Here is a 13,001-nt window from a genome sequence, read left to right as displayed (position 1 = left end):
AACATCTATCATAAACATTATAGGTTAGAAAAATTATGCGGGGGTGAAATTACTTTGTTCATAGTAGCAATATAAGCACTGGCTGAGAATATGTCAACCTAAAAACATGAAATATATCCTAAAATAGAAGTCAGCATCTTCCTTGAATATCAGCATTAGCGTAGATTAATTAAGTGTAATCAAAATAAAAGGAAGACAAATTATTGGAATCTAAGATGATTCCATAAGCATAAAAGTTTGCTTTCAGTGGATTTTATTACCATTCTTTTTCTCTGTCTTATAACATTAAACAATATTATTGTCTTTAAATATACATTTCTTAGCCCTGAATCATCCTCTAGATATTACCCTGTTTCTCCTCTTTTTAGTCCACCTTCTAGAGAAAGTCGTATGTATTTCCCTCTCTCCAAATCTTTACTTATCATTCAATTCTAAACTTGTTTCTGCTTCCAAAATTCTGTTGAATCTCATCTTGCCAAAGGCACAATGATCTTAATATATTGCTAAATAAAATTCTTATTAGATGTTAATACTACTATAACGTAGTTGAATCTTTACTCCTTGAAATTTTAATCCATGAAACTGCCTTCCATGAAATATCGGACTTTCTCTCACTTCTACCCCTACTCCCCTGACCGCTTCTCAGATTTCTTCATGGACATCTCTCCGCCTGCATTCCCAAAAACTGGTATTCCTCACGACTCGATCCTTGGCCCATCTGTCTTCTTACTCTATGATTCCCTTATATTACCTCGTCCCTTCATAAAGTTATAACCATCAGCAATAATATACACTAATGAGTTCTAGTGCTTATTGTCACTAAGAAATCTCAAAATAATGTATCCAACTAAAGTCCTCATCTTTTCTTTTTAACTGTCCCTTATACCTCAATTAAAATAATATCACCTTTTATCACCCAGATCACACTTTGAAAAACCCTTGGATAATTCCTTTCTCTGTCACCTCTAATCATTCACCAGGCTTGCTAAATTTACCTCTTGATTAAGTCTCAAATTTCTGTCCATAGAGTAACCTGGAAGGCTGATAAAAATGCAGATTGTGCACCTCATCCAAGGTTTCCGATTCAGTGGGTCTGGGAATAAAAATCTACAATTCTAGCAAAGGAGGTTTGTTTTTGTAGGTTGGGCAACATATGAGTATGTTTCATAAGCTATATATAGGCTGTGGATAAGGAGTCACCAAAGAAGAAAATGGGAAACTAATAATGTTGTTAGGCATGCAGGCATCCCCTTTGTTGTGAAATTAGACCTATAACACCTGGTAACACACTGTGCTTAAAAAGTAGTGAAAGGGTCATGTACGTGGGAGGGTGTACCAACTTAAAATATCTTATTATTTTCACCCTACCTAGCCTTTTCTTAGCTGTATGAGTCAGAAAAATACCTATTTTTTTTCTGCGTCTTTTCAAAAGTTTTATTGTTATATTCTATATTACATTAGAAAAGATGACATCCCTTGTTTAAAACAAGGTAATAGACTTAAAGTGGGCCCAAGCCCATAGATGGTGAGCCCCACATTACCAAACCAAGACATAATTTACAGTTTCCATGCTCTCAGAAATGCAATCTTAAACCACTCAATCATGAATCCCTGGTCAGCACTAGTTCAGTAACCTGCCTCATAGACCCCTGCCAGCCCCTAAATTAACCTTTCAATAACCACCACATTTTATGCTTGGTGTGTTTTCTTCATTCGGCTTCCTTCTGCCTATAAAAGCCTTATTTTGAACAGCTCCTGGAAACTCCTATCTATCTGCTACAATGGATGTTCTTTGATTTAAATCAATTTTTGCTCAAATAATCTCTAAAAATGTTTAATATGCCTTGGTTTATTTATTACCAGTTGTGGTGTAAGGAAACAGAACCAAAGGAGACCCTGACAGCCCCTAGGAGCAACGAGCAACTGGATGTAGGTGCCTGCTGAGCCCGTGAGCTCGCTATGTTCTCCCTGCCTCAGGAGGTGGTGGGTTAAGTCTCCTGTAGCTTTGTAGCATTTGCATTATGAGCTTCCAGACTTTATCAGAGCTTTTCTTTTTCAGGACTGGGTCCGGAAACTGCTGGAGGCAAGCTGGATCTGACTTAAAAACCCAACTGGGTCCAGGTTTGGACTGGGTCTGACTTAGAAATTGAACTGGTTCTGGGACAGACTAATTTGACTTAAACCGGAAGTAGGTGGCCAGTGTGAGGCCTCAAGTGAATAAAATCTTGTTTGAAACCTGAACAAGTAGGTTAACTTTACCAAAGGAAAGTCTGAATTACAGCTGAGAACTTTTAACCTAGATAAGCTTATTCATTTATGAGATGCCCTAAAGAAAAAGGGGTCTCAGACAAGTACTCACTACAAAGGGCGGAGGAAAATTATGTTTCTTCTTCATGGTTTCCCATTACTGGGAAGAGACCCACTGGGACACACCACTCACTCCAGAGCATGCTGACTGGATCCTGGGAAAACGGGCAGAAGACCACAAAGGATAAGAATTCTTAACAGAGTCATCCCTGTCGGATCTCGATCTATGTATGGTGCCTGGTTGAGAGAGGAAGGTAAAATTTCATGTTGTTACTTCCTCTCCGACTTCAAATTGACAGGCGAAAAACATTTGTAAGAAAATAGATCTTTGAGTTGTGACTTATGAATTTGCTTTCGGGTACTTTCCGTTGGTTGTTGATCTTTTCTCTCCCAGGGACAGCTATTGCCTTCTTGTCTGTCTCATTTTGTGTCCTGCGTACCTGGCTTGGCAGCCAGTCATGTTGGGAGCCCCCAAAATATAGCTGGACAGAAGTGTAGATTGCACTCCATTTGCAATTAGGATCCTACCTACTACTGCAGTTCTCAAGGAAATTGTCTGAATCTTTCTTTTCATTATTTTTGGGAGCAGCTGTAGATGGAAGGTTGTATATTTTGTACTCTCTTTGGAGATGTCTCTTACTTCCCAAGGGATTGGCCAATGAAGTCCCTAAGTAAGGTCCAAAAAAAAGTTGGACTTCCTTTCCCTGACATCTTGCTAATTTTGGCCTTGTTACATAAAATTATTTGGCTCTGTGAGCCTAGCCTTGGAAGATCACAGTTACTTCACTTGGTAAGCAAGAAGAAACCTATCTAACTGTAAGAGTAACAACAAAGATCACACTCGATATATAAACATATTTTGAGAAATTACAGTTGTAATCAAAGACAAAGTTCTAGCAACCATATATCTATTGCTTTCAAATTATTTAAAATTCCTGTTCTTCTTTTTAAAGAGACATTCTAATGCCAAATAACATTTTCCATAGCTTGTGAGAGAATAAATGGTGAGCCTATAAGAATAAAATATGAAATGTGAAAAACTTTCCTTCTCTACCCATAGGGTTTTGGTTGTTTGTTTGTTTGTTTTTGTTTTTGCTTTGGCACATTCCAAAGCATATGTTTCTGGAACATGTATTTTAAAACAATTTTATATCATTATATAAAAGATTACTAGTTCTACTTCTGGCATTGTGCATCATGTTTGAATTTACATTTCAACTGTGTACAGTATTTAAAATGATATAAAAGGTAAAGCAATGGCTAAAAAGTGTCACAGAAATATTTAAGAGAACAATTACCAATAAAGACAACAGAGAAGAAAAAAAACCGTGATATCTAAACAGATTAGTTGAATATAAAAATTGAGTAAAAACAAAAATCTTGAGTGGAAATAAACTTAACTGAGAATGCTCAAAGTATGTGATTTCTATAATTTACATACATTAGAAATCAATAAAATGTCACCTACAAGTTCCTCCCAAATTGGGATTAAAATGTTTGGAAGATAAGGCAGAAGTGGACTATGGAAAAGTGGCTAAATTCCATAAGAAATGTGAAAAAGCAAAAGTGTTCAAGATTTTCAGATTGACAGCTTAGATTCTGCAGTAATATTGCCTCCTGCACTTTTGGACTAGGTGGCAAATGACTTAGCCACAGTGAATTGCACTTCTGTCATCTGTGAGATGAGGATCATCATGGGAAGAGTAAAGGAAATGTTACAAGTAAAGTGGTTGGCACAGTGCCTAGCATTTAGTCACCATTCAGTGCAGGTCATCTCTTAAGTGAGGCTGCCGTACCTCCTGCTATTACCACTACTTATATGTGTTAGTTAGAGAGTGGTCTCCTTCTTTCAGGGCTCGGGTGAAACTGGTATAAGTATTTAGAAGGGTACCATCTCAAAGAAATCACATGGAATCACATGATGCTGGAACTCTATTCGGATATCATCTGTACTGTTTTTTGGTGCCTCAGGCAGTAGAAGTTAGGGCTTAGAGTTTAGCTTCTCTGTCAGATTATTTGAATTCAGATACTGACTCCAATACTTTCAAAATGCATGCTCTTAATTGAATTACTTAACCTTCTTCATCCATAAAATGAGGATAAAAATAACAGCTGACTAAATGGGCTATGTGAAATTTACATGGCACATTTCACATAAAGTACTTATAACAGTTTATGAAACATAGTCTTCAATAAATAAATATTAATAATTGCCTAATAGTCTACAATTCTCTCATTCAGTATGTTGTAAAAATGGTAATGTGGTTCTTTGTTAAAACAATCTAAATAGAGGCTAATTACATATGTGTCATTTCATTGGTCACATAACTGTTCTGATAAACTCTGAAATAAACTCTTTTTTAAAAAAATTCAATTAACCTCATAAAGGTAAGCTGCATATTATATGAGATGGTAAAAAGAGGGGAAAAAAAGGTAGCTGGAAGCTTAGATTTACGAGAGTTGGGTAAGTAAGGAAAGAGTAAGAACTGCAGACTGGAAACTAGTGAAAGTAAGAGAAAACATGGGATGTAAGCAGGAATTTCCTATCATTTCTTCCTAGCGGCTGGTTGCTTTATAGGAATAAGGAAAAAATAGGGTGAATGGCAAACACCCAGATGTAGCTTCTCTTTCTGAGTCCCACCCCCACCACAAATGGCTACTCTTGTCTAGTGCCACACTCTAGTCCACATTTTGTAAGCTGATGTAGTTCTGTACGGGCACCCCATTCAATATAAAAATGTGCTGTAGCATGTCTCAGTCTAAAAGTATCTTTGATTGGTCCATTTTCTTTCCCAGCTACTACTCTCTCTTGCCACTAACAGCCAAACTTTTCTGTTGCTCTCTTGCCACTGACAGACTTTTGAGGTTCCCTCCACTGGTTTCCTCTGCTGTATTACCTAGTCCACTCCAATCCGTCTTCAAATAGCACCACTCCAGGGAAGCTGATCTTGTTGAGATATTATGTAATTAACTATACAGTTTTAATATTAAAGCCTGCTTTATATTCAAACTCTCACAATTAATTTGCTCAAATCCTCTGTTACTTTTGTAAAATAAAATTTTAATGTTTTTGTCTATGAACTTTGTTTTTAATAATTGCAATTCATTAAATCCTAGAAGCTAAAAACTCTAAAAACTCTAAAAACAGTTGTTATGGACTGAATGTTTGTGCTTTCTCCAAATTTATATTTTGAAGCCCTATCCCCATTGTTTCTCAGCCTACCCATCTAACAACAAAAAATGTTCTAACATCCACAATTTACAAACCAGAGAAACTAATTATTCTTCACCCTTCCTCAATCCTTAATAAGTATTCTTCAAATCAATTCAAAATATATCATATTTTATTCATCGCCACAGCTACAACTCTGGTTCAAGCCACTATCTTCTATCACAAAAAAACTCTTATAATGGGCCTCTTATTCTTACTCCATTTGCCCTCCAGCACTCCTCCTCTTGCTTCTGTAGTTTCATATGTTAAAGATGAATTATGCCCTTCGCTATTCAAGATCTTTTAAGTAAAACCAAAATTCCTTATTATGGCCTACAGATCTCAGTTTCATCCTGTGCCTTGCCTATCCCTCCACCTTTATTTCCTGCCACTCTCACTGGCTCAGCTGGTCATCTTTTAAATCCAGCATGTATCATGCTGTCCCCTCTCTGGCGATGCTCTTTCTCTCACTCTTTGCACAACAATTCTTTCTTTAAAAAATTTTTTTTTGTCAATTACAGTCGACATTCAATATTATATTATTTTCAGGTGTACAACATAATGGTTAGACATTTATATAACATACAAAGTGATCCCCTAATAGGTCTAGTACCCACCTGATACCATATATACTTATTACAATATTATATTCTCCATACTGTACTTTACATCTCTGTGACTGTTTTGTAACTATCAATTTGTACTTCTTAATATCTTCAAATTTTTCAACCAGTCTCCCGCAACTCCTAACCCATCTAGCAACCAAACATCAGTTTGTTCTCTGTATCTATAGGAATGTTTGTTTGTTTGTTTGTTCATTTTTTTTTTCAGATTTCACATATAAGTGAAATGATATGGCATTTGTCTTTCTCTGTCTGACCTATTTCACTTAGCATAATACTCTCTGGGTCCATTCATGTTGTAACAAGTAGTAAAATTTCATTCCATTTTATGGCCAAGTAATATTCCATTTTATATATGTACCACATCTTCTTTATCCAATCATCTATCAGTGGACACTGGACCAACTTGTATTTTTGTTACATGGTACACAAGGGTAGGATCTTGACTCTTGTGTTTATTAATGCATGCTCCATATCTAATATTTTTGTTGGATTTGTAATGCTCAATATGATGAATGAATTGAATGAATATACTCCAATATGAAATATGTATTCAACATACACCTAAATAATTAAGTAGGGTTTATTATAAATTATACAGTATAAAAATTAACTATATTGCTATTTCATAACTTTTAATATTAGACATAATTTTTATGCAGAAATATTATGAGTTCATTAAGTTTTTATTGAACATAATACCCACTCTATGACCAAAGCACTGCTTGGCATTATGGGGAGAGGAGAGTAAAAATAAATAAATTGGTAGTTACAAAATAGTCATAGAGATGTAAAGTACAGTATAGGGAATAGAGTCAATAATATTGTAATAACTATGGATGGTGCCAGGTAGGTACTAGACTTCTTGGGGGAATCACTTTGTAAGTTTTATAAATATCTAACCACTATTCTGTACTCCTAAAACTAAAACTAATATAAAATAATATTAAATGTCAACTGTAATTAAAATTTAAAAAATAAAAGAAAATAAAAATAAAAACAACCACGACAACAAAATATATAGCCTTTACACTTAAAATAAGGTTATAATCTTGAGGATCTAAGGTTTAAATTCACAAAGCAACATGAAAAGAATATATAAAGTGATTTCGTGATGTGCAAAATTACTGAAAAATATTTAATAAAACTTAATGACAACAAATGAGTCTCTTTGATGACAGTTGTCTTGAACATTCATGGCTCTCCAAAAAGCGAGCTCCAATGAGATGAGATGAAATAAAGGACAATACAGATCCCACAAAAGGAGCAGAACCAAGTTACATATATTTTAAATAGACACAAATAACTTATAAGAAAAATTCAGAATTGTGATTATCTACAAAAATTCAAACTGCATAATACTTTGGGGTAGCTATTTAAATATTATATATAAACATTTACTAAGAACCTACCTTATGCCTATCATCTAGCTGGTATAGATTGTCAAAAATGAGTAACATATAGTACCTACTCACAGAGTTTCTGTCCATAGTTCAACTGGAGGGAGAAGGAAGGAAGAAAATCATATAAGTGCCAAATCTATATACACTTCAACAAGTGGTATAGAAAAGACATAAACATAATGCTATGGAAGCCCCACCATTGAGAAGTCAACTGATTTTGCCTGGCATATGCTGAGATGAATTTACAGAGGATGTGCCATTTGCACCAGGCCTTGAGCATAAGTCAAGTTTGGCTGCACATAAAAAGAGAGAAGCTTATTCCAAATAGAAGGAATGACCTGTTCAAAGTCATAGTCATGAAAAACAAACAAACAAACAGGGTATTTGTACAGTATGGAATGCAAAGCAGTCTAAGTGACTACAAAGGGTTCTTGGAGAAAAACTTTGTCCACACAGAGAAAAGACATCTCACAGAAAGGTAAAAATGCAAAAAACACAAGCCAAGACAGTTGTTGTCTTGTCATGACATAATACAGTCTAATCAATTGTTTAATTTTTTCCTACTGTCTTAATCATGCTTGTTAACTGAAAAGTAGTTTATCTTTTGCAGAAACTATAGTTTACAGGGACACTTTTAAGTGGCAAAGCGCATGTTTCAAAGCTCCATCAATTTGAAGCTGCTAGCACAGGTGGTAACTGAGCACTTGAAACATGGGCATTGACACATGTTGAAATGATAATATTTTTGATATACTGGTTTAAATAGAATGCATTATTATTTCTTTTTCTGTTTTTAAGTGTGACTTCTAGAAAATTTTCATCTACATGTTCAGCTATCTTTTGGACAGTGCTGTTCTAAAAGGTTTACAAACAAGTTAATACTATTCTCCAGAACAGACAGCATCAATTTAGATTAGAGATTATTCAACACTAAGCCCATAAAATCCTCTCTACAAAAAATGTGATTTAAATAAAAGCCATAAAAGTTTGACATTATATACCACAGAAGTATTTTCTTATACATTTAAGAAAGCATTGAGCATTGTTTTAAAGTGTGGTTTCATTTAGAACAACAATATTTTATAATTTTAATTAAATCTGTAAAGCTTCTACAGTATTGTACTGCTCTGGTGAGGAGTTTCATGACCGTCTCTATTTTTTAATGAGGCTATTTATTGCATTACTTTGTTATTTCCACATCCCTAAAAAAGTAATGTACAAAATTAATTCCTGACTGATTTCCAATAGCAGTTTACATATGTTAAAACTAAAGGTAAAATCAAAATAAACATCGGAAATGTATAGCAATGTATTTGTTGTGATTATCTTTATTTTTTTAATTTTAAGAAATAGAAAAGTATAGAGGATGACAATATAATCTAGAAATCAAATTGAAAATGACTTAAAATGGTCAATATCTATGTGTCAAAACTAAACTAGAGATTTTGGGACGTAGCCATGATTTGCTGTAAAATTAAGAAAAATATATTTAGAAATTCTTCTAAGTTAGTAAACCTCATACAAAATGTGTTCCGAAGTATTTTGATAAAATTATTACTTGTATAAAAATTATAACTAATTTATTTAGGTGAGTTAACATGAATCAATAGTGGCATTCTATAATATTAAACTAATTACATAGTAACACTAATTTCTGTGAAGAATCTTAAAATAAAATGGGTTGTTACTATCTATTGTGTTTAGGGAATCTCTGTTAATAAGACTCAGTTTACAGCCTTCTTTGAATGATTGGGAATAACAGAGCTGTTAAAATGCATGAGATTACACTATAATAGTATTCTTTACCTAATAACAAATCAGGCTACAAATACTAATAAACATAATCACTGAGCCCTTAATGGAAGATTTCTGCTAATTTTGAAAGCTTTACAATTAACCGTGATTCAATGAACCTGATTACCTGTTAAATTAAACTGTTAGGGAAGGCAGACAGTGTTGTTTTAGAAAGTCAATACTAAAGATTGTAACTTAATTTTTACTCTCAAGGCAAGGTAATTTTAAGAATAAAAATGTTTCATTATATTTTGTAACGATGAAATTAAATCCTGCTTAATTCATACATTACACTAAGATTAAAATATACTTTATTTATTTATTAAACTCTCACGGCCCACCAGGGCCCTTACATTATTAGCATCTCAGACTTTCTCTTGTACCCTTCTCATTACTCAAGTCTCTTCATTACCAAGATTCTTCCTGCTCCAGGCCTGTAAGCACATCCTGGCCTGGGAAACTCTGTTCTTGCTGCTCCCTTTTCGTAGAAATCTATGTCCCTCAGTCCTTCACAACTAGTTCCTTCTTTCCATTTAGGTCTCAGTTTTGGACATTGCTACTTCAAAGGCATCTTTCCAAAGGCATCTTTGCAAAATTTCTTCCTTTCTTTTCCTTAGGCCAACTATCAAATTTGAATGTATCTTTATGTGCTTAGTTGCTTATTGTTGGACTTTCCTCTGCGGAACATACATTCCATGGGAGCAGAAACCTATTTGCTTGCCCACTGCCATTGACAAACTACCATTAACAGACCGATGGTAAATACTCTCACTTTCAAAGTCCATAAGCGTATCTCTGCAGCATATTTTTTAATGGTTACATGGTGTCCCACCAATTGAATATACTAAACTTTGTTATCAAATCCTATATTGTTGGATACTTAGATTAGTATCATTCTTTACTATTACAAATAGTATTCTAATTCACATCTTTGTACTTAGATATTTGAATGCTAGTCTGATTATTTCCTCCAGATAATCTCTTAAATTAAAATGCTAAGTAAATAAAAATATACACATTAAAATATTTTTTTAGAAGTCCACTTTCTTTAATGTTGTATAAAAATATATGAGTAGAAACAAAAACAAATTCTATGTTATTTTTGTTTATACCACTATCTAGTTCTTCACATTAGCTTTTCTATTCAAACAATAGAAAGCAAGGAGCAATTTAAGAATTGGGAAAGAGATAAAACCAAAAAGCTTTTCTACCATGTTTACACTGTGTAGAGCTCTGCTCACAGAGATGGCTGCTTTAACTTCACTGCACAGGAAGACAGTTGTATATAAAACTGAACCTGCTCAAAAGCTGAGGGAGACTAGAAATAATGGGTCTATTCCCAGGGTCATTGTCATACAACTCAAACAAAGGTGCAGCTACCAGCTTGTAAATTTTAGAACTGCAAACAAGGCTTTCTCTTGAAGTTGAAGCAAAAATAATTTTTTATTACAAAATCTAATAGTATCACATAGTATCCCTATATGAGCGGGCATATAGGGATACTGAGGAGGTTCAAAATTTGGTCTCCACCCATTACCAATGCATCATCAATGACCCAGTCCTGCAGGACTTCAACTTGACAACCCATTCTCTGTCATTAAGCATTTTAGTCCTTCAACTTCATCTCCTGGGTTAAGTTCACCACCAGGTAATATGAAGAAAGCTGTTCCCAGCTATAGCAGTAGTACCTGGGGTAGCCAGTGCTCACGTACAATCAGAATCCCTTTTATAGTCTTCTTCATTCCAATTTTATCAAATCTCTCCCTCATGCGCTGAAATCTGGCTGCAACAGAGCTGTCCTTCTCATAGAGGTGCTCTTCTGTACCAAAAGTATAATTGATGAGAGGGTACAGGGTGATTTTATGTTCCAAGGCTTGGCCTACTAGATGTATTTGTTGCCAAACTGGTTGACCACCCTCCGGGGGCCAGCGGTTCTGCGAGCAATTGGGCAGCACCACGGACATGTTGGTGAGGTCGGACACTGGCAGGGAGAGGAAAGGAGGAGAGAGGGAGACTTTCCTGGTGGCAGTAGCGGTTACCTGTGTTCTACTCAGGAGCCGTCTCCCACCATTAACGTGAAAAAGCCACTTTTAAAATTTTAACTCATATTGCTACACTGTTCTCCAGAAAGGTTTTCCAGTTTCCAAATCCTGTAAAAGTGACTATTTCTCCATACTCTTGGCAATATTGAAATTATGAATATTTGCCAGTTCAGTAGAGGAGGATATATCATTCTTTTCTTTAAAAAAAAACTGTTAATTGCCTTTGGCATTTTTTTCTATTGGAAATTTTATCTTTTTCATTAGTTTCTAAGATCTATTCAAATATTAAGAATATTTAATTTACCTAGTCAAATAACTCAGTTGCAAATATTTTTCCAATTTTTCATATGTATTTTATCTTTTTTGTATGTTTATTGTTAGCTATTTTATAGTTAAATCTGTTTTTCATTCAGAATTTTTATTTTCAGTATCCACTTTATCCCTAAAACTATGAAAATTACACACACATGTATACATACACAATGTACATGTCTTAAAACACACATCACACATGTACATGCTATATATTGGTCTCACTTTCATCTTTAAAATTCAGCAAAAACCTACAAATACTATGAGAAATTGCTTTGCAAGTTTGAATGTGTTGAAGCTTATATCAGTGTACCATTATAACAGTCTGATACAAAGGGCTTAATATTTTCTATTAAAGGTCACAAAGAGAACCTTGCAAACAATACTGTTTCTCTATAGGGCAAAAAATGCAAAATCCCTTAATTTCTAATGTGTCTTTCCCAAGTGACTTTAATTTTGGTTTATAAAGACATTCATTAACAGCAGGGCTGCCTAAACTTCTAAGCAGACTTAGAAACTTAGAGTAGGGGTTTAGTAATAAATTAAGTATTTTATAGAGATTATGTGTCTTTAGGTTGCATTTCAGTACCACATAATGTTTTCAGTCATGACTAATGAACAACCCACTCTCAAACATATTCTGAAGTTAGATGCAGTTTGTTAAAACATCGTGATTTAACAGGTGCCTTACTGAATGACTCAACTCCATCCCTCTGGTTCTCACAAAAACACAAAGAGATTTTTTAGTGGGATATCACTGTTTTTATAGTTCAAATTGAGCTTGTTGCTTTTAACTTGGATCATAATGCTGTCATCTCGTCAGTGTCTAAGCCTTCCTTAAATGGTTTGATATTTTCAACCACATTTCCAAGAAAAATGATGAAGCAATGGTGTAGCTACAATCCCACTGAGTAAAGTTTGCCTTTATCATAAGCTCATTATTCTCTAAGCAAGGGCTGGACTCTATTTCTGGATTAACTTCTTTTATTTTCTTGCTTTTTTTGAGTGCATAATAGAACTTAATAATAAGTCAAATTCCACATGTGTGTGGCATGGTCATGATTAGTATTTCTATGGTTCCCTTCAATATTTTGGTACAAATTTATTAGAAAATGTCATAAATAATAATAGAGCTATTCTGAGGACTGATAGTATGCTAAAAACTTTAAGTGTATTAATTCATTTAATCTTCATAGCAAATTTAGGACATTAGTACTATATGTATTTATATTTGACAGACAAGACTATTAAGATACTTGCTCAAGGTCACACAGCTAGGAGTAGCAGAGCCAGATACAATGCCAGGCCT

The 13,001-nt window shown here is 34.4% G+C and overlaps 1 protein-coding gene and 1 pseudogene across 12 annotated transcripts in view; both read right to left on the bottom strand.

Annotated features, from left to right (window-relative positions):
* The window catches only part of PPFIA2 (PTPRF interacting protein alpha 2), a 424,261-nt gene that overhangs the window by 367,290 nt on the left and 43,970 nt on the right, over positions 1-13,001 (bottom strand). The gene's annotated exons all lie outside the window — the stretch shown is intronic.
* Positions 9,705-11,611, bottom strand: LOC107510221 (annotated as a pseudogene).

Source organism: Rousettus aegyptiacus, unplaced genomic scaffold, assembly GCF_014176215.1.
Source record: "Rousettus aegyptiacus isolate mRouAeg1 unplaced genomic scaffold, mRouAeg1.p scaffold_m13_p_2, whole genome shotgun sequence".
NCBI classification, from domain to species: Eukaryota; Metazoa; Chordata; class Mammalia; order Chiroptera; family Pteropodidae; genus Rousettus; species Rousettus aegyptiacus.
The sequence above is the reverse complement of the archived record's forward strand: the minus strand, read 5'-3'. Positions and strand labels throughout refer to the sequence as shown.